Source organism: Mus musculus, chromosome 11 (assembly GCF_000001635.26).
Source record: "Mus musculus strain C57BL/6J chromosome 11, GRCm38.p6 C57BL/6J".
Taxonomy (NCBI): Eukaryota; Metazoa; Chordata; class Mammalia; order Rodentia; family Muridae; genus Mus; species Mus musculus.
In genome coordinates this window covers 87,445,689-87,471,853 of record NC_000077.6, presented here as the reverse complement: position 1 = coordinate 87,471,853, position 26,165 = coordinate 87,445,689, and the positions used below count along the sequence as shown (strand labels likewise).

General features: G+C 44.8%; 1 protein-coding gene and 3 non-coding genes across 11 annotated transcripts in view; all 4 read right to left on the bottom strand.

The window, feature by feature from the left end:
* Positions 1 to 26,165, bottom strand: part of Tex14 (testis expressed gene 14) — a 150,811-nt gene that overhangs the window by 83,970 nt on the left and 40,676 nt on the right. The window lies entirely within an intron of this gene.
* Positions 272 to 486, bottom strand: Rnu3b2 (U3B small nuclear RNA 2). The gene has a single exon (NR_027863.1). It is a non-coding gene; the product is annotated as a U3B small nuclear RNA 2 (small nuclear RNA).
* Rnu3b4 (U3B small nuclear RNA 4) lies at positions 9,351 to 9,568 on the bottom strand. The gene has a single exon (NR_002843.2). It is a non-coding gene; the product is annotated as a U3B small nuclear RNA 4 (small nuclear RNA).
* Positions 23,013 to 23,227, bottom strand: Rnu3b3 (U3B small nuclear RNA 3). Its single transcript, NR_004416.1, has one exon. It is a non-coding gene; the product is annotated as a U3B small nuclear RNA 3 (small nuclear RNA).

Sequence of the window (26,165 nt, the reverse complement as noted above, 5' to 3'; positions counted from 1 at the left end):
GGACTTGCAAACTTTATATGCCCCAGTACAGGGGAACGCCAGGGCCAAAAAGGGGGAGTGGGTGGGCTGGGGAGTGGGGGTGGGTAGATATGGGGGACTTTTGGTATAGCATTGGAAATGTAAATGAGCTAAATACCTAATAAAGAATGGAAAATAAAATTAAAAAATTGTACATATGATTACAAAAAAAAAAGGGCAAATCACTGAGACGACCTTAAAGAAGAAAAAAATAAGTTTTCTGACTTTCCCAAACATGTAAAATAAAACCGCGTCCACTCAGACTGCGTTCCCTCCCTCTCACCCTCCCAAAGGAGGGAAGAACGATCATCAATGGCAGGAGGCAGCTGCAGTCAAGCAGCACCTAGAGCCGGCTTCACGCTCAGGAGGGAACGCTACGTCTCGTCCTCGTGGTTTCGGGTGCTCTACACAGTCAGAGAAACTTCTCTAGTAACGAACTATAGAAATGATCCCTGAAAGTATAGTCTTAACCTCACGCTCCACACCGCGCCGCACTGCACCGGCCGCCCCCACATCTTAGTCACGGCGACTGACGCACAGACGACCCGTGACATCCCTGTCCGCGCCTCTATCTCACACCGCGTCTGCCCTCGCGGGGACACCTTCTCTGACAGACCGACACCTCTCCAGACCCCGTCCACGGGGCATTTTGAGTCGCTACCGTGTCCCTACACCACGCAGACTGTCACCGCGATTAGCATACGGTCGCCGAACAGCCAATCGGATCACAGTCCTCTCTTGACCCGTCCCACTTCCGCCTGCGACGGGTCACTGGCAGCCACTCGCCTCCCTGTCGCTCGCCCGGGACTGCGCTTCTGCCATGCGGCTGTAAGTTTTGCGAAGCCGCAAGTTCGCAGACGCGCGACAGTTTGGACTACTGGATCAAGCCTTCCGCGAGGAAGAAACAAAAAATCACGTGGGGAAAATGGCCATTCCAGGACTGCACGCTCTATTTAATAAATTCTGTCCCGTGCCCAAAGACATCTGAAACTGCACATGTCAGAACACTGTGGAGATTGAGGCAACTGCTTTTTCCCAAGTGTGACGTCAGATTTGGTTAGCTACAAGTGAAACCCATGGTAAAAACCACCCCAAAATCTCCAGATTGAAATTTATACATACAAAGTTTATTTATGACATTTTAAAATACATAAAATTTGGGGGTGGGAGAGATGGCTCAGCAATTAAGAGCGCTGGCTGCTCCTCCAGACCCGTGTTCCATTTCTAGCACTCGTGACAGCTCACAATTTAACATCAGATCCAGGGAATCAGAAACCTTCACACAAACATACAGACAGAGCCTTTTAATTTCCTTCCATCCAGGTTGCCAATTTCCCCCCTTCCTCCTCCAGCTTTATTGGAACGATTTTAAATTACTTTTTTTTTCTATTTCTAGGATTTCTGTTGCCTTTTTCAGGTGACTTTTAAAAATGTATCACCACAGCCAGGCAGTAATGGACATGTCTTTAATCTCAGCACTTAGGAAGCAGACACAAGTGGATATCTGTGGGTTCTAGGACAGCCTGGACTACAGATAGGGTTCCAGGGCAGCTGAGGCTACACAGAGAAACTCTGTACTAAAAACAAACACAAAAACAAAAGGAACAAACTTATTTCCACAAATAAAACATAGTTGTCAAAGTGATATAGTGTACCAAAAAACCTTGATTTCTGTGAAAATACATTTCTCTGCAATTCCTGGATAACTCCAAACTATGCTAACTTTGAGCATCAATGTTTACTTTGGGTTTTAGAATTAGTCTTTGAAACAAATACGCGGTCCATCTTTGCCATTGCCGTCTGTATATCCAGCATCAGCACTGGGATAAAGGGGCTCAGACGTTAGGCTTTTATCCCCATTTCCCTGGCACAGCCATCAATGTCTGTCTTTTCAGCTTGTTTAGTCCCACTCAGCTTTATGATATAGGAGGGCCTGATGCGGATGTCATTCAGTGCTATTTAACAGCTACTACAAGGTCACCATTATGCTAGAAATTACAGTTATATATGGAAGGAGCTCAGACACTTCCAGAATAGGTTTTATCTCCTACATGGGAACACACTCAGACCCAGAAGGGCGTGCTGGCCTTTAGTGATCCCATTATTTTAATCTCTAACTCACCAGTGGCACAGAAAAGGTGTTCTTTATTCATAACACCTCTACCAAACTAAACCTTTTTTTTTTGGGGGGGGGGGTAGTAGCTAAATGCAAAATCACTCCTCATGTCTTCCTCCTTTCACAGTACATGTAAAGCTCACTGGCCTGCGAACAGCCTCCCTCTACCAACCTTTGCCCAGGGAAGAGGATTCAGAGAAAATTCTTGACCCTCAACCAGAAAAGGGAGGGCAACAAAGGGGAATAACTGGGCTGTACTATGCATTCTTTTTTTTTTTTTTTTTTTTTTTTTTTTTAAGATTTATTTATTTATTATATGTAAGTACACTGCAGCTGTCTTCAGACAGACCAGAAGAGGGCGTCAGATCTTGTTACAGATGGTTGTGAGCCACCATGTGGTTGCTGGGATTTGAACTCGGGACCTTCGGAAGAGCAGTCGGGTGCTCTTACCCACTGAGCCATCTCACCAGCCCTGCATTCTTTTTTTAAAAAGATTTATTTATTTATTATATGTAAGTACACTGTAGCTGTCCTCAGACACTCCAGAAGAGGGCGTCAGATCTGGTTACGGATGCCTGTGAGCCACCACGTGGTTGCGGGGATTTGAACTCAGGATCTTTGGAAGAGCATTCAGTGATCTTACCTGCTGAGCCATCTCACCAGCCCTTGTACTATGCATTCATGTTCAAGACTCCCTGACCCACTGAAGCAGTTGTTTTACTGCAATAGATGAATATGTGACCAGTTTCACCGCCCAGACAGTACTTCACTTTGGTGCAGTCTTCCTGAATGTGTCTAAATTTACCACAAGAACAGAACTGTTCATCTGAGTGGTCATGGTCACAGCAAGATGGTCTGCCTTTGCCAGGATTATAGCAGAACTAATCTTTTTCTTTACAGTTCTTAGCAACGGAGCCAGCCACCTTTACCAAAAGTAGAAGACATCCTCCTAGAGATCACAGATCTTGGCAAGACTACCAAGCTTACCAGTACTAATAGATGTCTGTGGGGCAATGGGCTATGCAGACAGTCTGCTCTCCAGTCGATCTGAGGTCTTGAACCCCCGGTAGGACCCGATGGGTGGTAATTTTCACCTACATGGGACGGTAGGTGTTCGACCATGTCTCCTGGACCCCTGGCTCCTGTCGAAATTACCACCGGCACAGCCCCCACAGCCCCCACAGGAGAGGCTCCTGGCTAGCAGTCATGTAAACAATGTCCCACGCTTCTGGCCTTCTGGCTAGACTCCTCCCCACAGTTACCCAGCAACAGCAAGATAACAAGCCCACTATAAAAGGGGCTGTTTGCCCCCCAACTTGCTACCTAAGCTTTTACCTCTCTCTCTCTCTCTAAGCCTTCATCTTTCTTACTCTCTCTCTTTCTCTTTCCCTTCCCCCTTCTCTCCTCTTGGCCATAGCCTGCCTGCCTCTCTCTCTCTCTCTTTCTCTCGCTCTTCTCTCTTCTCTCTTTCCCCCTGCCTTTCTACAATAAAGCTCTAAAACCATAGACTGTCTCTGTTCATCAAGGCCCGGACTAAAGACACTCGCCTGCACGGAAACCACCCAGCGACACCCGCCACCCACCCCTGCCCTCTTCCTGTATCTCTGGGGCTGAGTGCCACCCTGGGGCCCCTATTCTGTTCTCAGCTTCTCTGCAGCACTGTATCCAGCGTGGGATGCTGGAAACTGAGAACCTGGTACGGGGGCTGCCCCTTGTCCATCCCCCACCGTGTGGGGTCAGTGGCTTCACACAGCCAGATGTCCACCCAGGACCATGTGGAAAGCGTCTGGCAGTCCTCCTGCGTCTGCCCGCCCAGAGCACCGGAACTCTGGTGGGACGCAGGCTCTCTCTCCCACTCCCCTCTTCCCCTTCACCCACGGCCCCGCAGATGTCTGGTAGCGATGAAAAAACAAACTGAAACCTCTATCCAAAGTAAACCACCTCGGTCACAGCTTCTTACTTTATAACCCCGTTCATCACCAGTAGGGCATTCTCTGGGCCAGTGGCCAAACCATCCACACCCAAAGCACCTGATGCTCATAGCTGCTGTTAGAGCTTCTGTGTTTCAGTCCCTGCAGGAGTGGAAACTCCACCACAGGCCCCCAAAGGCAGCTCTCAAAGCAGTGGATGTGTTTTCTGGGTCCCTGCTGGCACCATACAAAGGTCTGCCATGTTGCCAATTCTTGGTTTTCCTAAGCTACTGAGGTGTTTTCCAGCAAGTCCTTGCTATGCTCTAACTTTAGGTTATTTCCCTTTCTTTTTTTTTTTTTTTTGTCAGATTGTCTTCATATTTGCTATTATATTCAAGTATGTCCTTAAACCCTGAACCTCCCTTCCACTACTTCCCAAGTGCTTTGATAAAGAGTGCAGATAAAGAGCCATCACACCCAGCTTTTCTTCTACAAGTCTCAGCCTTGAATTAAGATCTTTGGTCCATTTTAAATTAATTTTGGGGCAGGATGAGAAAGAGTTCTAATTAATTCTTCTACATATGTTTTCCCCAGTGGCAGATTTTTGAAGAGGCTGTCTTTTCTCCTATGCATTTTTTAAAAGTACCAGTAGCTCTGTGGATGTGTTAATTAATTTCCATGTCCTCTATTCTGCTGGCTTATCTGTTTGTTTGTTTGTCTGTTTGTTTGTTTTTTAAGATTTATGTATTATGGGCTGGTGAGATGGCTCAGCGGTTAAGAGCACTGACTGTTCTTCTGGAGGTCATGAGTTCAAATCGCACCAACCACATAGTGGCTCACAGCCATCTGTATTGAGATCTGATGCCTGATGCCCTCTTTTGGTGTGTCTGAAGACAACTATAGTGTACTCATATATATAAAATAAGCAAATATTTTTTTAAAGATTTATTTATTATGTCGGACAGTGGTGGTGCATGCCTTTAATCCCAGCACTTGGGAGGCAGAGACAGGTGGATTTCTGAGTTCGAGGCCAGCCTGGTCTACAGAGTGAATTCCAGGACAGCCAGGGCTACACAGAAAAACCCTGTCTCAAAAAACCAAATAAATTAATTAATTTAAAAAAGATTTATTATACATAAGTACACTGTAGCTGTCTTCAGACACTCCAGAAGAGGGTGTCAGATCTCATTATGATGTTGTGAGCCACCATGTGATTGCTGGGATTTGAACTCAGGACCTTTGGAAGAGCAGTCAGTGTTCTTAATCGCCACTGAGCCATCTCGCCACCCTCTATGTCATTTGGTTTTGTGCCAGATACATACAGTATCTCTTTGTTAGATTAAAATTATGATTTAAAATCAAGTCCCACTTTGAGCTTTCTGTTTTAGATTGTGTGTTAATCAGGGTCCTGCTAATCATCAAAACAAACAGAATGAACACTTATTATAAAAGAAGTGTATGAGATTGGCTTACATGGAATGTAGTGGTTAGAATAGATATGGACCCCATAGTGTTTGAATGTTTGGCCCATAGGGAGTGGCACTATTAGAGGGTGTGGCTTCTTCATTGGAGTAGGTGTGGCCTTGTTTGAGGAAGTAAGCCACTGTTGAAGCGGGCTATAAAACTCAAGCTTTGCCAGTGTTGACAGAGCCCTTTAGATCAGGATGTAGAGTTCTCAGCGACTTCTCTAGCACCGTGTCTACCTGCAGGCTCTCGTGTTCCCCACCATGGTAATAATGGACTAACCTCTGGACTGTAAACCAGCCCCAATTAAATGTCCTTTATAAGAGTTGCCATGGGCATGATGTTTTTTCACAGCAATGAAACACGGTGTGGGCTGGGTATCTGTATGGTTGAAAGGCTGAGAAATGGGTAGTGGCTCAGTCCACAAGACAAGACCTGGAGGATTCCTGGAAAGATGCCGGTCTTTGTTTCACTTGAAAAGCTGAAGAAGCTATGTTCTGATGTCCAAGGATGGCAAGAACGACAAACAGGAATAGGGTCGGTGCACGCACCCACATGAGCAAAGACAGCATCACTATTTTTCCCTCAAAGTGCATTATATCTAGGCCACCAGGAAAGGCCGAGCTCATTCATAAACAGGGTCTTCCCCCACCCCAATTAATCATTCCAGACCAACCAGAAGTGTCTCTCTTACTTGGTATCAGACACAATCACACAGTCAACTAAGATCAATCATCACAGGGCTTTGGCTCTCCTGACCCTCTGGACTTGAGAGTCTCATGTGTTGCAGATTGGTGGTCTTCAGCTTGGTATCTGGTTTAAGATGACCTCTACTCAGCCTCTACTCCCCAAGTGCTGAGATAACAAGTGTGGAGATATGTTTTACCAAAAGGTCATTGCTGAGCAGACAGAAAAACTACTGAATACTAAGTGTGGTGACACAAGTCTGTAAACCCCACTTGGAGGCTGCGTTGAGAGCCGACTTGTTTGATGACATAACAAGACTGCATCAGGTGCCTATTTGTAGAGTGATTCTGTACCCTGCTACTGGGCTCAAAGTGTGTATCAGATCTAAACATTTTCTCATGGTTCATTTCCGGTAGGATATCATATCATCTGCAAATAGAGATGATCTGACATCTTCCTTTACTAACTGTATCCTTTCTCTTTTTTTCTTGGCCATATTATCCTAACTAGGATTTCACCCTTATAGTCTTATAATAAGAGTAGATATAAAGATTAACAGTATTCTTAACAAGTGATGCCTCGCCGTGCGGTGGTGGCGCACGCCTTTAATCCCAGCACTTGGGAGGCAGAGGCAGGCAGATTTCTATGTTTGAGGCCAGCCTGGTCTACAAAGTGAGTTCCAAGACAGCCAGAGCTAACAGAGAAACCCAGTCTTGAAAAACCAAAAAAAAAAAAAAAAAGTGATGCCTCCGGAATTTTTCCAATTTAATATAAATTTGGCTTTGAGGTTTGTCAAGGAAACAAAACCAAAAAACCCCACGTGCAACAGTGAGTGTATAGAGGTCAAAGGACAGCTCCCAGGAGCTAATCATTTGGGACCCAGGGAATGAACTCTGCTTGCCAAGCTTCCCACAAAGCACCTTTACTCATTGAACCATCTTGCCAGTGCCATACTTGGGACTTTTAAATATTAGACTGTATCACTTTAAATTAAAAAAAAAAAGATTTATTTATTATACATTATACACTGTAGCTGTCTTCAGACACACCAGAAGAGGGCATCAGATCTCATTACAGATGGTTGTGAGCCACTATGTGGTTGCTGGGATTTGAACTCAGGACCTCTGGAAGAGAAGCCAATGCTCTTACCTGCTGAGTCATCTCTCCAGGCCCCACTTTTAATTTTTTTAAAAGATTTTTTATTTATTATTATAGTAAGTACACTGTAGCTATCTTCAGACACACCAGAAGAGGGAGTCAGATCTTGTTACAGATGGTTGTGAGCCACCATGTGGTTGCTGGGATTTGAACTCTGGACCTTCGGAAGAGCAGTCGGGTGCTCTTACCCACTGAGCCATCTCACCAGCCCCCACTTTTAATTTTTAACATCACCAGGTGAATGTAACATAAGTCACTGAGCAATTTGCCCCAGGGTCTCCCTGTGCAGCCCAAGTGGGGCTTATATTGGTGATCCTCCTTTCCAAACTTACTTTCTTTCTTTTTTTAAAAAGATTTTATTATTACATCAGAAGGCATCAGATCTCATTACGGGTGGTTGTGAGCCACCATGTGGTTGCTGGGAATTGAACTCAGGATCTAGAGAAGAGCAGTCAGTGCTCTTAACCGCTGAGCCATCTCTCCAGCCCTACCAAACTTTATTACACTACTGGGGATGGAAACCAAAGGCTCTGAAAGCACCAGTCAAATGCTCTATAATAAGCCATAACTTTACATACAGAGTTTGGTTAGATATTCATTTATTACATTGCTGAGGCTAGTCCTGAATTCTTGGATTCAAGTGACCCTCTTCTTTGATGTTGGGATTTCATATGCCTTTAAGTAATGTATTTAGTTTCTTAGTTTTGGTTGCTTTCTTTCTTTCTTTCTTTCTTTCTTTCTTTCTTTCTTTCTTTTTCGAGACAGGGTTTCTCTTTATAGCCCTTGGCTGTCCTGGAACTTACTTTGTAGACCAGGCTGGCCTCGAACTCAGAAATCCGCCTGCCTCTGCCTCCGGAGTGCTGGGATTAAAGGCGTGCGACACCATGCCCGGCCTTTCTTTCTTCTCTTTTTTGTTTTTGTACTGAGACTTTTGAACCCAGAGGTCTTCTTCATGATGGGCAAGTACTCTACGACTGAGAGCAGAGCAGCTTATACTGACTTTTAAAAAGCCTAGGCCACCGTTAACTCATTATGTGTAGATGAGGAGGACTTTGAAATCCCAATCCTTCAGCTTCTACTTTTCAAGTGCTAGGATTGTAGGGGACCACCACACACGGTTTCTGTTATGTCACAGCTTTCTGCCGAACCCCCAGCCCTAGTTTATGAATATAGCAATGTCGTAATGTACATAATTACTTTGCATAACATGTCAGGGAATGAAAACAAGCCTGTCAAGGTGTATATATAAAATTCATGTCAAAACCCTTTGTATTTTGCATGTAACTTTCACTAAAAATTGTTCAGTGTGGTGGAACATGATTATAACACTTATGCAAATCGTCAAAGGATGAGTGACCAACTAACAGCTCTCCAAGTAATTTACTTTTTTTTTTTTTTTAATTATATGTAAGTACACTGTAGCTGTCTTCAGACACCCCAGAAGAGGGAGTCAGATCTCATTACGGATGGTTGTGAGCCACCATGTGGTTGCTGGGATTTGAACTTCAGATCTTCCGGAAGAGCAGTCAGGTGCTCTTACCCACTGAGCCATCTCACCAGCCGGTAATTTACTTTTCAATAGTTATGTGCACATATAAAACACCCAAGCCAGACCTTCCAGGGATGTGATCCTCAGTGAGTTCCGGCAGTTGTGGCCCATGCCTTTAATCTCAACATTTGGGGGGCAGAGTCTGAAGGACTGCTGAGTTCAAGGCCAACCAGGGTTACACAAAGAAACCCTGTCTTGGAAAAATCCAAAGAAACAAACAAAAAACACTTCAAAAAAGCTAATACAAGTAAGAGCAAGAATTAATATGTACTATACTAACTCATAACACAGCTTAACAAAATAAGAATAAAAAGAGAATGGCACAGTACACAGTCTAAAGCACCAAAGTGCTCAAAAAGCGTTCACCATAGAAAGGACAAACCACTGAGAGAACCTTAAAGAAGAGAAAATAAGTTTTCTGACTTTTCCAAACATGTAAAATAAAACCGCGTCCACTCAGACTGCGTTCCCTCCCTCTCACCCTCCCAAAGGAGGGAAGAACGATCATCAATGGCAGGAGGCAGCTGCAGTCAAGCAGCACCTAGAGCCGGCTTCACGCTCAGGAGGGAACGCTACGTCTCGTCCTCGTGGTTTCGGGTGCTCTACACAGTCAGAGAAACTTCTCTAGTAACGAACTATAGAAATGATCCCTGAAAGTATAGTCTTAACCTCACGCTCCACACCGCGCCGCACTGCACCGGCCGCCCCCACATCTTAGTCACGGCGACTGACGCACAGACGACCCGTGACATCCCTGTCCGCGCCTCTATCTCACACCGCGTCTGCCCTCGCGGGGACACCTTCTCTGACAGACCGACACCTCTCCAGACCCCGTCCACGGGGCATTTTGAGTCGCTACCGTGTCCCTACACCACGCAGACTGTCACCGCGATTAGCATACGGTCGCCGAACAGCCAATCGGATCACAGTCCTCTCTTGACCCGTCCCACTTCCGCCTGCGACGGGTCACTGGCGGCCACTCGCCTCCCTGTCGCTCGCCCGGGACTGCGCTTCTGCCATGCGTAAGCTTCGCGAAGCCGCAAGTTCGCAGACGCGCGACAGTTTATAGACATTGGGCTCAAGCCTGAAGCCTCCTGTGAGGAACAAACGAAAAACCACGTGGGGAAAATAGCAATTCCAGAACTGCATACTATTTATTTTGAATTGCTCCATTTTTAACTTTAAAACGTTTTGTTGTTATTCGAGATAAGGTTTCCCTATGTAGCCCAGGCTGGCCTCGAACTTAAAAGTGATCTACATGCCCCATCTTTCTGAATGCTGGGTTTATAAGAGTACACTACCAACTCTGGCCCCTATTTGTTTGTTATTGAGACAGGATTTGACTGTGGCACTGGCTAGACTGGAATTCTATGTAAACCAGGCCTTGAACTCACAAAAATCTGCCTACCTCTGTCTCCCAAGTGCTGGGAATCAAAGGCCTGGGCCATAATGCCCAGTCTGGCCTCTGTTTAATAATTTTTATCCTGTGATGAAAGTACCAGAAATACACTGAGTATAACGGCACAACTGGGGAGACTAAGAATTGCCCTGATTGAGTGCTAGCTGGAGCTACTATTGTGTGAGATATTATCTGCAAGAAAAGAAAAAAGTAGTTTTCTTGTTTAATATTTCATTTACTTTTTAGTGTGTGTGTGTGTGTGTGTGTGTGTGTGGTCTCTTCCAAAGCCAGGAAAGGGTGTGTCAAGAACAGAAAAGGGCCTGGGTTCCCCTGGAGGTATTACAAATGTTTGTGTGGTGACCAGTGTGGGTGCTGGCCACCAAACTCAGGTCCTCTGCTAGAGCAGCAGGGGCTCTTAGCCACTGAACACACTAGGTTTGCTCTCCATCGGGTACATGTTGGTTTTGAGGGTGCAAGTGACTACCCTTTGGGTTACAGAGCTGCTCTATCTACTCCGAGACCACTCCTGGTCAAGCCACACTCACTTCCTGGACTCTCACTTTGTGATGCAGGCCCCTCCCTCTAGTCACTGTACCCTCCTTAGGCTTCTCACACACTAGAAAACTACAACAGAAAAATTCTCCATGCCCGTCTTGGCACAAATCCTCTACAAGCCTGTTTCTCTAACAGTGACTTTTCAGACCCTAACGCTTTACCTCTTCCCCAATTAACTTCAGTCAGCATTCGGCCATCATCTCCATGAGTGCCACTGCTTCGCAGAGCCTTTCCTTGACCTGCAATGCCTGGTAATTCAGGATTTGTCAGCCCCCTGCACTCAGCACTGGGGACTACGAATGGCCTTCTATGCTGGTTACCAGACCAGGCATGACAACAAGGTCATGTCGCCCTGGCACCTACAGTGAAGAGGCAGCATGGCTGTATACAGAAGGCAAGCAGCCCTGACTCAAAAAAAAAAAACAAAAACAAAAAAACCACATGGTTAGGGATGCAGTTCAGTACTGACTTATCATGCACAAAGCCCCAAGATATATTACCAGCACTGAAACCAGGAAAAAAAAAAAAGTTCCCTAAAAAATAACCAAAGGCAGAATTTAAAAAAAAAAAAGGTGGAGTGGTGGTGGCACACTGGAAGATCCTGACAGAATGTAAAAGGTCACAGAAGCCCTGAAATTGGCAAGATAGATGTCATTGTTAGCAGAACTAGCTTCACTGATTTAGAAAAATAGAGGTGCACAATGCTCTGGCCACTCCTTGAACCTGTGTGTCTGGCAATGTTTTGACCGTTCCTGAACCCATGTGTGTGCCCACTGATGAAGCCCATTGCCAGGTGTTTGTGATATTGGTTGCTGAGAAAGAGTCAGAAAATCTCCCCAGCAACCTCAGCCGGGCCAATCCTGAGTTGCTATACCTGCACCAGACTCTTTCCTTGTACCCCTCCCATACCCATTTCTTGAGAATAGACATTGTTTAGATCTGGAAATCCCCTACTCCCCCCCTTCTCCTTTCTCCCCTGAGGGCCTATAAAAACTGGGACCTCTTTCCCCTTGAGGTCGACTCCTCTACCCCTGCGTGGGATGAGTCATCCCCAGAGCTCTGGCTTTCCCCGAATAAAGCCTCATGTGGTTTGCAACAAGCTCGGTCTATCGTGAGTTCTTGGGTGTCCGCTATTGTCCTGAGACCTGAGGCTCCTTTCGGAGTCTTTCAACACCTTTAAATCCAACACTGGGGAGGCAGAGGCAGACAGATTGCTGTGAGTCTGAGGCCAGCCTGATCTACAGAGCTAGTTCCAGCACAGTCAATCAAGGCTATGCAAAGAAGCCCTGTCTCAACAAAACAAAACAAAATGGCTGTTAATATATAAAGAACTCAATAAAGTGGTCAAAAGACATTATTAGCTGGGTATGGTTGCACATACCTTTAATCCCAGCACTCAGAAGGCAGAGGCAGGTGGGTCTCTGAGATTTCCAGGCCAGCCTGGTGTGTGTGTATATACATACATATACATGTGTGTGTGTGTGTGTGTGTGTGTGTGTGTGTGTGTGTGTGTGTGTGTGTGGAGAGGAGGGGAGGGGAGGGGAGGGGAGGGGAGGGGAGGGGAGGGGAGGGGAGGGGAGGGGAGGGGAGGGGAGGGGAATCTGTTTCCAAAACCTTTGGAACCTAGAAGTGGCAGCTATGGGCACTGAGATACTTTCAGCATGACTAGTGATCACTAGAATGATCAACCTAATTTGTGGCAACTTATGGCAACCTAATTTGGGGAAAGAGAGGGGCTGAAAGTTAAATTGATCACCAATGGCCAATAATTTAATCAATCATGTATGAAATATCCCCTTATTTTAAAAAATGTAAGGTTCCTAGCACGCTGGTACACAGCTTTAATCCCATCCAGCACTCAGAAGGCAGAGAAGTAAATGGGCCTCTGTGACTTCAAAGCCAGCCTGGTCTACATCAAAAGTTCCAAGCTAGCCACAGATATAAAATGAGACTGTCTCAAAAGGGTGTGCTAGTCTAAATATGAGATACTTCAGTCCATAAAGTGCTTTCCATGCAATCACGAGGACCAACATTTGATTTCCAGAACCCATGTGAAATGCCAGGTATGATGGCATACACTAGTCATTCTAGAGCCAGGAGGTGGAGTCAGGATCTTCTGGGCTTTCTGGGATGTTGGTTTTGCCTAAATAACACGTTCTAGGTCTAACTGGAAGATTCTGTCTCAAAATGCAAAACCTTTGCATTACTGGGACTATTGATGCTGGTTAGCTGGAGCCAAGAAATTAGCGGTGATTAAAAAGAGACCAGCATCGTTGAGGTGACATCTTCTGGGAAGTGTTTTCTGAAAGCACAAAGAGCCTGTATTACAGAGATAGCCAATGTTGTACTTCTGCTGCAGCGGGACTTGGTAATGTGTAAGGGTCATCCAGGTGGTACTGGTTTTGAAGGCATGAAGGGGTCATGCAGAGGCAGCTGAGGCTCGGCACTCTTGAGAGGCCATGGAAGGCCATTGTTGAAGGTGCAGCCTCAGTTGCAATTGACAGCCCAGGACTGAAGGGGTCATGCAGTGTTTTGGAGATGCCAGTACCATGAGATGACCACCAAACGCAGCAGCAGTGGAGTACAGGCATCTGGAGCCTAGAGGACGAGCTACAAAGGCCATGGCTGGAGAAGTGACCCAAGCCCTTGGAGGAGCCCAGATCGTGAGTTGGATCCCAGACACTGGACAGTTGGAATTTAATTTTGCTTTTGATTGTGACTGTGCCCTGATATTTTTCCTCTTGAAGGAAGAAACTATTTTAGTGGAGCCCACAGTTAAGAGACTTTTAATTGTAAAAAAGACTTTGGATTTTAAAAGAGATGGATATTTTAAAGAGATTGGAATTTTAAGAATATGTAAAGACTGTGGGACGTTTAAAGTTATTTAGACCTTGGGGATGAATAAGAATGTAAGGGTTGAGGCTTAACAGCGGTATGTATTTGTGTGTCAAGTTGACAAGGGGTCAACTGTACTGGCTAGTTTTGTGTCAACTTGACACAGCTGGAGTTATCACAGAGAAAGGTGCTTCAGTTGAGGAAATGCCTCCACGAGGTCCAACTGTAAAGCATTTTCTCAGTTAGTGATCAAGGGGGAAAAGCCCCTTGTGGGTGGTGCCATCTCTGGGCTGGCAGTCTTGAGTTCTATAAGAGAGCAGGCTGAGCAAGCCAGGGGAAGCAAGCCAGTAAAGAACATCCCTCCATGGCCTCTGCATCAGCTCCTGCTTTCTGACCTGCTTGAGTTCCAGTCCTGACTTCCTTGGTGATGAACAGCAGTATGGAAGTGTAAGCTGAATAAACCCTTTCCTCCCCAAGTGCTTCTTGGTCATGATGTTTGTGCAGGAATAGAAACCCTGACTAAGACAGGACCCTGCCTATGTCAAACAAAACAAAACAGAACAACGATGAGCATGACTGTGGGGCTGGCGAAATGGTTTAGCAGGCAAATCGGTTTGCTGCCAACCTTGACAACTAAGCCTGATGCCCAGGAATAACATGGAGGAAGGAGAGAACTGACTTTTAAAAGTTGTCCTCTGACCTACATATGCATACTGTTGCATGTGCATACTCAGATACACAAAGGTACATGCTAATAAATAAATGTAATAAAACTTAAACTGAAAACCAGGGGTTGGAGAGATGACTAAGCAGTTAAGAGCACCAGCTGCTCTTCTAGAGGACCCTTATTTTATTTCCAGCATCTAAATGGTAGCTCACAACCATCTAACTTCAGGCCTAAGGGATCTGACCCATGATGTGTGTGTGTGTGTGTGTGTGTGTGCGTGCACGCACGCACGCACGCACGCACGCATGTATAGGCAAAACACCCATACATATAAAACAAAAAGGTTGAAAAAAATTAAAAATAAAATACGATTTAATTTAGAATCTGTGATTCTAAAAATAACCTGATCCCTGAAAACGAAAGGAAAGCACAGGCTTTGCCTCAGCTAAGTAAGAATCTAATTGACTCTGACAATTGGTAAATCTTAGCAGTTACTAAGATAACTATCCTAATTTGACGTTTTTCCTTTTTAATGTTTTTTTTTGTTGTTTTGTTTTGTTTTTTTAGGTTTTTCGAGACAGGGTTTCTCTGTGTAGCCCTGGCTGTCCTGGAACTCACTCTGTAGACCAGGCTGGCCTCGAACTCAGAAATCCGCCTGCCTCTGCCTCCCGAGTGCTGGGATTAAAGGCGTGCGCCACCACACCCGGCTTTTTTCCTTTTTAAAATCAAACTGGTTGGTTGGTTGGTTGGTTGGTTGGTTGGTTGGTTGATTGGTTGGTTGACTGAGATATTGTCTGGCTATGTAACCTTGGCTGTGCTCAAATTGAAAGCATCTTCCTATCTCTGCCTCCTGAGTGCTAGGGTTACGCCAGCCGAGAAATAGGTCACTGCAACCATGGTAGAGAAAATGGGTGACTGAAACCCAGGTCTTAGTAACAGAATCTTCTACATTTTATACCATGTTTATCCTGGGCTGACCCAAGGCTTTCCCCTAGGGCCTGGTCATATGGAAAAGGAACACAGCTACTTCTCAAAACCAGAAACACCTTGGCAGATGTAGCCTGGGGCCAGAACCTTGGGCACTTTCCCCTGATGTCCTGATAAATATAGAAGGAAGGTAGTTCCTTCTCTAAAACCAGGAATATACTTGCAGAACCTTAATGGTGGGGCCTGTGGGGGAGAAATTAGGAAGCTGTAGCTTTGGATCTTGGGACCCCTTCTTTCCCCAGTGTATAGGCTACAGTTATCACGCCCAAGGCCTCTGTGCTTCAGGACTGTAATGCTCTTGAGATACGGCGTTCCATTTGTGCAACATTGCTTAACTAGCCTCCAGCCGACTTTGTCCAGTGTATGACAGATTCTGCTGACTTTGCCCATTTCTTCCTGGAAACAGTGTATAAGCATGCTTCACTCCCTAGTAAGTTTCTTTCCCATAGATATGGCTTGTGAAAGACCTTCTGATCCCAAACTTTCTTATCCTCTTCTGATCTCATGGTCCTCTAATGACCCTGGCATTGAAGAATGACTCTCTTGCTGGTCCAGATCAACTTGTTACAATTTTTGAAATTTTAAAATAAAGTTAATTGCAGCCAGGCGGTGGTGGCGCACACCTTTAATCCTAGCACTTGGGAGGCAGAAGCAGATGGATCTCTGAGTTCTGAGTCAGCCTGATATACAGAATGAGTTCCAGACCAGCCAAGGCTACACAGAGAAACCCTGTCTTGAAAAACCAATAGACAGATAGATAAAAAGTTAATTTCTTCTTTAATGTGTCAAATATTAACAATATTAACTGCTAACTGCTGAAGGCCTGCCAGTCCCCAGTATGATTCAGAATGCTTCCCGTATGATAAATACAGTTCATCGTCATCTCAGTTTTGTAAGAAGCTGAGGCTTAAGGAGACGAAAAGATTTCACCAAAGTGACAAGCAGTAAATAGAACCCATAGGCCAGGAATGGCTGCACACGTCTGTCATCTCAACACTTGGGAGGGAAATGAATAGGATCTGGAAATCAAGATTAGCCATCAACTACGTACCAAGTTTGTAGACACACACATGCACACAAGAGCTGGTAGGTCAGGAGGTGTGAAAAACCTGCATCTTGATAATATCTAAGTGCTAAGCACTATTTCTAAGTATTAAGTTTACAGAATCAGAGGTATAGAGGTGTGTAAAGGTCTCTACTAAAAAACAGACCACATTAGTATGAAGGAAAGAAACAACAACAAATATACAAAAGAAGGCCAGATTATGGGGCATGCAGAAAACAAGGTTGAAACACAGAGACTTAACATCTAGAGTTCAGTAGAGAAGGCTTCTCTTTGGAGGTTACATTTAAGCTAAAACTTGATGATTCAAAAGTAGCCATCCTGGGGGCTGGAGAGAGATAGCTGAGGGATTAAGAGTGAATACTGTTCTTGCAGTGGATCTGAGTTAGATTTCCCAGCGGAGCATCAGGAAGCTCACAACTAACTGTAATGTAACTCCAGCCCAAGTTCTCACACTCCTCTGCCCTCGCCCCTGCCCCACACAGATAATTTGAAAAGTCCTCAGGTGATGGTGAGACATGCATTTTAATCAATGCCAAGTCCTTCACAAGAGAACAAGATAGTCGAAATCTAGAGATCCAAATTTAGAAGGAGAAGACTTGAGAAGGAAGGTGCCAGCAGGAACCAAATAAATACTTCCAGAGCAAGTTTTCTAAACTGGATCCACAGGTGGTTCTATCTCACCCCCAGGGAGTACTGAGAACTACTGAGAACTGAGAATTTTTAGGCAAAGTTTCTACCACTAAGCATTCTGTAGCAATTTGTTTTGTTGAGACATTTGTTTAATTGCTCTTACCAGCACTGAAGTAATTCTGTAGCCTAGGCAGGCTTTGAACCTGTGCTCTTTCTGCCTTAGCATCCAGACAAATGGGATTATAGGCCTGTACCAACACTTCCCAATTCCTTTGCTTGATACAGAGCCTAACTACAGAGCTCATTTTGTAGCCACAGTTAGCTTTGAACTTAAGATCCTCTTGCCTTAGTCGGGCAGTGGTGGCACACGCCTTTAGTCCCAGCACTTGGGAGGCAGAGGCAGGCAGATGTCTGAGTTCAAGGCCAGCCTGGTCTACAGAGTGAGTTCCAGGACAGCCAGGGCTACACAGAGAAACCCTGTCTCAAAAAAAACCAAAACAAACAAAAAGTCCTCTTGCTTTAGCATGTACCACCATACAAATACATTTTGTGAAGGGAAGTCACTGAGAGATGGGAAGCTGTAGATAGCAGTTCTGAGACTGGCACAAGGCATCTCTGAGAGGCACCAGGCACTGCTAAAGAAATGGACAAACTCTGACTGTTCTAGAAGGTAAGTTCCTATGACTCATTAAGATGGGGGCAGGGTGAAGGAGAGACTTCAAAGGTAACATATTGGGGACATGTATCTCTCAGTGGTGGAGAGCTTGCTTGAAGACAGGACGAGAGACAGATTTATAACTGGAGGGAGGAAGCTTTTCAGAATGGGGAAAGGATTACTGAACTACTATAGTGTCTTATCTAACACAATCCTTACAGCAACCCCACATTATACTGTCACCACATGTCTCTAAGTCACAGAAAAACAAATTCAGGCTGAAAAACTGTTGAAGGGTTACCAGCTATTAAATAAGGAAAACAAAACCACCAACCAGAAGTAATTCTTCACCAAAGCAATCCCACACACACTTTCTAGAAAACAATAGAAGGAAAGTGTAACCTCTTCCCCCAGCCTGAAACCTGGCTGCTCAGGTTTCACTGTTAGCAGGAAGAGAGCATGGGGTGGACCTGCCGCCCTATCGTTCTGCCACTCCCACTGCTGCTGCCTGCCGCCTAGCTGTTCCGGAGCCAACACGTGGTCACCTGCAACTGGACTCCTAGGATGATTTGGCGGGAATGGGCCCCTCCCCCTTCTTCATAACCCCGAGTCTCTGAATAGTAAAATTGAACCTTGATCAGACTAATGTCTTGGTTCCATCCTTTCTCGGGCCGCCTAGTTCCCTCTTTTTCTTCCAGATTCCAAGATGCCTTCCAGGCTTGAACCCAAACATGTGAGCCGCTGGCCAGACTCAACAGGAAAGCAAGCAAAAAATTGCCAACGCTACAACAAAGCACAACAGCAAAGCCAGGCATTGCCTGCTAATGCTTCTGACATCAGCACTCAGGAAGCTGGGGCAAAGACGGCCACTTCAAGACCAGCCTAGACTTCCTTCACAGGTAGCCCTCTCCCTCTCCCCTTTCTTTCTAAATTTCCTTTCTTTAAGACAGGGTTTCATTTCTGTCCTAGCACTCACACTGTAGCCAAAGCTGGCCTTAAACTCACAGAGATCTGTCTACCTCTGTCTCTTGAGTACTGGGAATGAAGGCATGCACACCTTCCAAACAAATTAATTTGTAATATGAACCACTCAGACAATGTCTCTCCCTCTCAAAGGTTTCCCAAAGGAACGACCATCACATGTAAATGAACACTGCAGTAAAGCAACACGGAGGACCACCCAGCTCTGTGCTCAGAAGAGGATGCAGCATACGACCAGACACTTGGTATAGAAATGATTCCGGGCTGGTGAGATGGCTCAGTGGGTAAGAGCACCCGACTGCTCTTCCGAAGGTCTGGAGTTCAAATCCCAGCAACCACATGGTGGCTCACAACCATCCGTAACGAGATTTGGCACCCTCTTCTGGAGTGTCTGAAGACAGCTACAGTGTACTTACATATAATAAATAAATAAATCTTAAAAAAAAAAAAAAAAGAAATGATTCCTCGGGGCTGGTGAGATGGCTCAGTGGGTAAGAGCACCCGACTGCTCTTCCGAAGGTCCAGAGTTCAAATCCCAGCAACCACATGGTGGCTCACAACCATCTGTAACAAGATCTGACGCCCTCTTCTGGAGTGTCTGAAGACAGCTACAGTGTACTTACATATAATAAATAAATAAATCTTTAAAAAAAAAGAAAAAGAAATGATTCCTCAGTAACAAAAACACCCAAGGGCAGGGGAAGAGGATGTTCCCCTGAAGATGTTTTCTTGATTCAGTGTTTCAAAGACCCCTGTCAGCTTCAGTTCTTGAAGGTTTTCTGAATTCAGCTCAATTATTATTTCCTTCAGGAAATCTCAACTGACATACCACCCAAACTTGTTTAAACTGAACTTGTATATGCTTCCTGGCATATATATTTCAACTTCAAAGCTTTTATTACACCAGAGTTCTACGTGGTTTGTTTCAGATTAAATAATAGAAAGACGTCATAAAAATGCTATGTTATCGTGAATCTTTCACATAGTATATACACAGTACCTAAGAATGGTCTTTATGCTAATATGTGAGTGAAAAAGAGAAAAAGAGCAAATGAAAAGGAAATGCAGGCTGGTGAGTGACTCAGCTTTGAAGAGCACTTCATGCTCTTCCAGAGGGGCTGCGATTTTAGACCCCAGCACCCAGGTCAGGTGGCTCCCAATTACCTGTAACTCTGGCTTCACGAAGCCTGGATCATCTTCTAGCTTCTTCATGCACTCAAACATGGGAGGCACAGACTCGCAAACATATAGTAAATCTTTTAAAAATTAAAATTAAAAAAAGGTCGCTGAAGGCAATCTGACCTGCTCATGTAGATGCTGCCAAGTCACTCTTTATCTAATAGACAGATAATGTTTTACCATGGTTCTAGCTCCTACAAAATTTTACATAAATGAATTTTTAAAAGATTTCTTTAAAATTAATTTTTATTTTATGTGTATGAGTATTTCGCCTCCAAGTATGTCTGTGCCAGGTGTACTCAGAAGCAAAAAAAAGGGCATGTGATGTCCTGAAACTCGAGTTACAGACAGCTGTCAACCATCATGTGGGTGCTAGAAATCTGAGCTGAAGTCCTACCGAAGAAGAGCAGTCAGTGCTCTTACCCAATGAGCCATCTTTCCAGCCCCAGATTTCTATTTTATTATTTAAAGATTTATCTTTCTAAATTATCTATATGTGCATGTGCCTAAGTGTATATGAGTCAGGTGCCCATGAAATGTAGAGAGAGCACCAGATTGCTTTGAGCTGAAGTTACAGGTAGTTGGGAGACACCTGATGTGGAACTAAACTCAGGACTTCTGCATGAGCTGTGTGAGTACTGTGTGTTAGCAAGACAGTTGTGGTTCTTTCACCTCAGACCTCTGGGAGTTCAAAGACAGTCTGGTTTACCGAGCTAGAGCTGGTTCTGGTGAACCAGGGCTACACCCCCACCCCTCATCCACAACCACTCCCCGACCCCCACCCCCGTCCCCACCCCCAAAAAATGTTTTTTTTTTTTTTTTTTTTCGACACAGGGTTTCTCTGTGTAGCCCTGGCTGTCCTGTAACTCACTTTGTAGACCAGGCAGGCCTTACATTCAGAAATCCACCTGCCTCTGCATCCCAAGTGCTGGGATTAAAGGTTTATGACACCACCGCTTGGCCCAAAACATGTTCTTCATCACTGAGCCATCTTTCCAGCTTAAGTTGTTGTTGTTGTTTTTAACTATATGTCTATAGTTGTCTGTGTGGAGGTTTGTATACATGAGTGTTTAATTGCCTGCAGAGGCCAGAAAAGGACAATGAATCCCCTGAAGCGAAAATGAAAAGCAACTGTAAGACACTTGGTGTGGGTAGGTGCTGGGAACCAAGCCACAGTCCCTGCAAAGACACATGAATGCATTTTCAATGCTTTTGCATACAATTATTTAAAATAGCTGAACATATTTTAATTTTAAAGAAACTAGTGATTTAACTTAATTAACAAATTACAAAAAACAACTATTTAAAAGCTGTTGAGGGGGCTGGAGAGATGCCTCAGCGGTTAAGGACTGCCCTTTCAGAGGTCCTGAGTTCAATTCCCAGCAATCACATGGTGGCTCACAACCATCTGTAATGGCTGATGCCCTCTTCTTGTGTGTCTGAAGACAGCTACAGCTACATAAAATAAACAAACAAACAAATCTTTAAAAAATAAAATAGAAGCTTTTGAGGGCTGGTGACATAGCTCAGCGGGTAAAGGAACTTGCTAGGAAGCATGGTGACCTGACTTCAATTACAGGACCCATATATATAGTGCAAGGTGAAAATGGATTCTCACCAGTTGTTCTCTGAGTTCTGTGTAAACCATACTAGCCTGTAGCTCACTGGAGCTGTGGCATGGTAAAATAAGTTTCTTCCTGTTACGTCTTCGTTTTTTTTTTTTTTTTGTTGTTGTTTGTTTGTTTTTGTTTTTTTTTAAAGATTTATTTATTAATATATGTAAGTACACTGTAGCTGTCTTCAGACACTCCAGAAGAGGGCGTCAGATCTTGTTACGGATGGTTGTGAGCCACCATGTGGTTGCCGGGATTTGAACTCTGGAAGTTTGAAGTCGGGTGCTCTTACCCACTGAGCCATCTCACCAGCCCACGTCTTTGTTTTTTGAGACAGGATTTCCTGTGTAGCCCTGGCTTTCATGGGACTCAATTTGTAGACCAGGTTTGGCCTCAAACTCAGGGATCCACCTGCTCTGCCCACTAAGTGTTGGGATGAAAGGGACTGGGTCACCATGCCCAGTTTCACTGAAGAACAAAGCTTACTTTAAAAAAAAAAAAAAAATTGTGCCAGGCAGTGATGGTGCACACCTTTAATCCCAGCACTTGGGAGGCAGAGACAGGCAGATTTCTGAGTTCGAGGCCAGCCTGGTCTACAGAGTGCATTCCAGGACAGCCAGGACAGCCAGGGCTATACAGAAAAACTCTGTCTAAAAAAAAAAAAAAAATGCTAGTTTAAAAAATCGTTTTTTGGGACTAGTGAGATGGCTCAGTGGGTAAGAGCACTGACTGCTCTTCCCTAGGTCCTGAGTTCAAATCCCAGCAACCACATGGTGGCTCACAACCATCCGTAATGAGATCTGACGTCCTCTTCTGGTGTGTCTAAAGACAGCTACAGTGTACTTACATTTAATATTAAATACATCTTTTAAAAATATTTCTTATGTGCATGTGTCTGCATACACGGGTGGGTGGGTGCTCACTGAGACCAAAACAGGGCATCAAATCTCATGGCATAGGAGTTACAAGTAAGAGTAAACTGCTTCAGGCAGGTGTTGGGAACAAGCACCCTTAACCACTGAATCAACTCTTCCAGCCACTGGATACGTTCAAAGACTTCACCTTCTTGTCTTCCAACTAAATCCATTATGAGAGCAAATTTACATCATTTATTCCTACTTGTATTATATTTTATGCTTAATTGTTTTCTCAAGACAAACTTTGGAGCAGCCCCGGGCTGCCTTCCTCTGACCCCAAGAACTGTCAGTGGTCTTAACCACTAAACCACTTGAGGTCCCTGTACTAAAAGTCCTGTGTCACATTCAAAAAGTAACCAAAGCACATGAAAACGTGGCTAGGCTTGGCTACCTTAGAGAGTACAATGCATATGAGGCCTGAAGCGCCCTTTCAGACCACGTGCCATAAACGCACTGTAACAACAATGTTTATAAAAAGAATCACTAATAAGGATAAACTTAAAGATGTAGAAATAGGACTTTAAAAGACACACATAGTATATGAGCATGGGAAGAAAACCAAAAGTGTAAAGGAGAAATGAAGAAAAATAAAACTCTAACTTTATAAAAAACAATAAAAAATTGAGTCCACTCAGACTGCGTTCCCTCCCTCTCACCCTCCCAAAGGAGGGAAGAACGATCATCAATGGCAGGAGGCAGCTGCAGTCAAGCAGCACCTAGAGCCGGCTTCACGCTCAGGAGGGAACGCTACGTCTCGTCCTCGTGGTTTCGGGTGCTCTACACAGTCAGAGAAACTTCTCTAGTAACGAACTATAGAAATGATCCCTGAAAGTATAGTCTTAACCTCACGCTCCACACCGCGCCGCACTGCACCGGCCGCCCCCACATCTTAGTCACGGCGACTGACGCACAGACGACCCGTGACATCCCTGTCCGCGCCTCTATCTCACACCGCGTCTGCCCTCGCGGGGACACCTTCTCTGACAGACCGACACCTCTCCAGACCCCGTCCACGGGGCATTTTGAGTCGCTACCGTGTCCCTACACCACGCAGACTGTCACCGCGATTAGCATACGGTCGCCGAACAGCCAATCGGATCACAGTCCACTCTTGACCCGTCCCACTTCTGCCTGCGAAGGGTCATGCGTCACTGACGGCCACGCACCGCCCTGATGCCCGCCCGCGACTGTGCTCCGGCCGCCTAGGCGCACGCGAGTTCGCAGATGCGCGCCGGTTTAGACCTCGGGCTCAAACCGGAGGCCTCCGGTGAGGAACAAACGAAAAACCACGTGGGGAAAATGGCAATTCCAGGACTCACACTATTTATTTTGAATTGCACAAACACTACTACTTCTTCATGAGACCACTCCTCTGAAAATGATAGTATTATTGTTTTGGGAAACAGGCTATTATATAGCCCGAGCCAACCTTAAATTCACTACGCAGTGCTGGCATGGTGATATTTGCTTTTAACCCTACCTCTGGGGCAGGGTGGATAGGTGGATCTGTAAGTTTAAGGCCAGCCTGTTCTACATAGTTCCAGGACACCAAGGGTTAGGTAGAGAGAGATTCTGTCTCAAAAAAAAAAAAAAAAAAAAACGATATTACATGAGTGGACCACAGTTAAGACAGAATAAAACCCCATTTTGCATCTATACCACATTTTCTTTATCCATTCAATTTGTTGATCAGCATATAGACTATATTGTAGCAATTATGTCTATGGTATTCTTTTTAAATTTATTCTATACATATGAGTACACTGTAGCTGTACAGATGGTTGTGAGCCATCATGTGATTGCTGGGAATTGAATTTGGGACCTCTGCTCCCTCCAGCCCTGTTTGCACCAGCAATAATAAACAAGTACACTGTCACTGTCTTCAAAAGCACCAGAAGAGGGCATCAGATACCATTACAGATGGCTGTGAGCCATCATGTGGTTGCTGGGATTTGAACTCAGGACCTTCAGAAGAGCAGCAGTCAGTCCTCTAAACTGCTGAGCCTTCTCTCCAGCCCATCTATGGTATTCTGATTTAAATGTCATCAATAGAGTCAGAAGTGGTATCTCAGAATTCAACTGCAGCACTTTGGAAGCTGAGGCTCTCAGAGCTCTGAGAATTTGAAGCCACTCTGGACTTTGTAATGATTTTTCATGTTGTTGTAGTTCATCAAAAGACCCTTACTCACAAAGAACACGGAGACCACTGCCATCGCTGCAAACCACATGAGGGTTTTTTTGTTTTGTTTTGTTTTGTTTTGTTTTGTTTTGTTTTGTTTTCGAGACAGGGTTTCTCTGTGTAGCCCTGGCTATCCTGGAACTCAGAGCAGGCTGTAGAGCAGGCTGGCCTCGAACTCAGAAATTCTCCTGCCTCTGCCTCCCAAGTGCTGGGATTAAAGGCATGTGCCACCACCGCCCCCCCCCCCCGAATAAGGACTTTTATTGATCCAACATGTTGGGGACTCCCCTCCCAGCACGAAGGCCAGAGGAGAGACCCAGAACAAAGAAAGAACACACTTTTTATACCTTTGTAAGGGGCAGATTTGAGCAACAGGGTTCTCATTGGTGTAGCAAGTAACCCTTTCAGGCATTGGTTGGTTTGTATAGTGACTAAGTAACCCTTTGGCCTAGTGACTCACTTTGCTTGCCCCCATGGTGGGTTATTATGATTTGGTCATTAAAGTAATGATACATTAACAGCTATTAACGTCAGGGGAATTCTCACAAGGTCAGGGTGGTTTGTGGTCTTTGTCAGAATTCAGTGTGGGGCAGAGGGCAGGAGAATTGCTAATCTTGTTATGGTTATTTCTCTGAGAACAGCTAATATTGTTTTGGTAGCTGCAGGCTTAATCATTTTGACCGCTAAAACTACGTTTTTACATTTGTTTAGTCAGCCAGCTTCCTTATCTGGCTCTGCACTTGGCCTGCTAGTTCAGTTTGGAAAGTCCTTTTCGAAGAGGGAAGGTACTGGGTGGTCTTGAATTCATTTTGGATATTACAATGTCGGGGGATCCACAAGGAGACCCACTCTGTAATTCTGACCAAGGCTCTGGCTGGCCTGGAACTCATTCTGAAGAGAACGGCCTTGAATTGTGGGTGATCCTCTCACTCTGGCATGTTAGCACAACACTCAACTGTTTTGTTTTTGAGAAATACTCAGTGTGCAGCTCAGACTGCCCTGGACTCACTTATGTGGCACAAGCTGGTCTCCAACATTTTGTTTGAAAACTGATCTCACTGTGCAGCTCTTCTTGGCCTGAAACTTGCTACACAAATGTAAAACAACCTGGCCTTGAACTCAGAGATCCACCTGCCTCTGTCTCCCAATCCCTAGGATTAAAACTGCACATTACTGCCAGGCATTGGTTGTACTCGCCTTTAATCCTAGCACTTGGGAGGCAGAGGCAGGCAGATTTCTGAGTTTGAGGCCAGCCTGGTCTACAGAGTAAGTTCCAGGAAAGCCAGGGCTACACAGAGAAACCCTGTCTCGAAAAAAACAAAAAACAAAACAAAAACAAAAGGAACAAACTTATCTCCACAAATAAAACATAGTTGTCAAAGTGATATAGTGTACAAAAAAACAAAAACAAAAACAAAAAAACCTTGATTATTTCTATGAAAAAACATTTCTCTGCAATTCCTGGATAGCTCCAAACTATGCTAACTTTGAGCATCAATGTTTACTTTGGGTTTTAGAATTAGTCTTTGAGGGGCTGGAGAGATGGCTCAGTGGTTAAGAGCACTGACTGCTCTTCCGAAGGTCCTGAGTTCAATTCCCA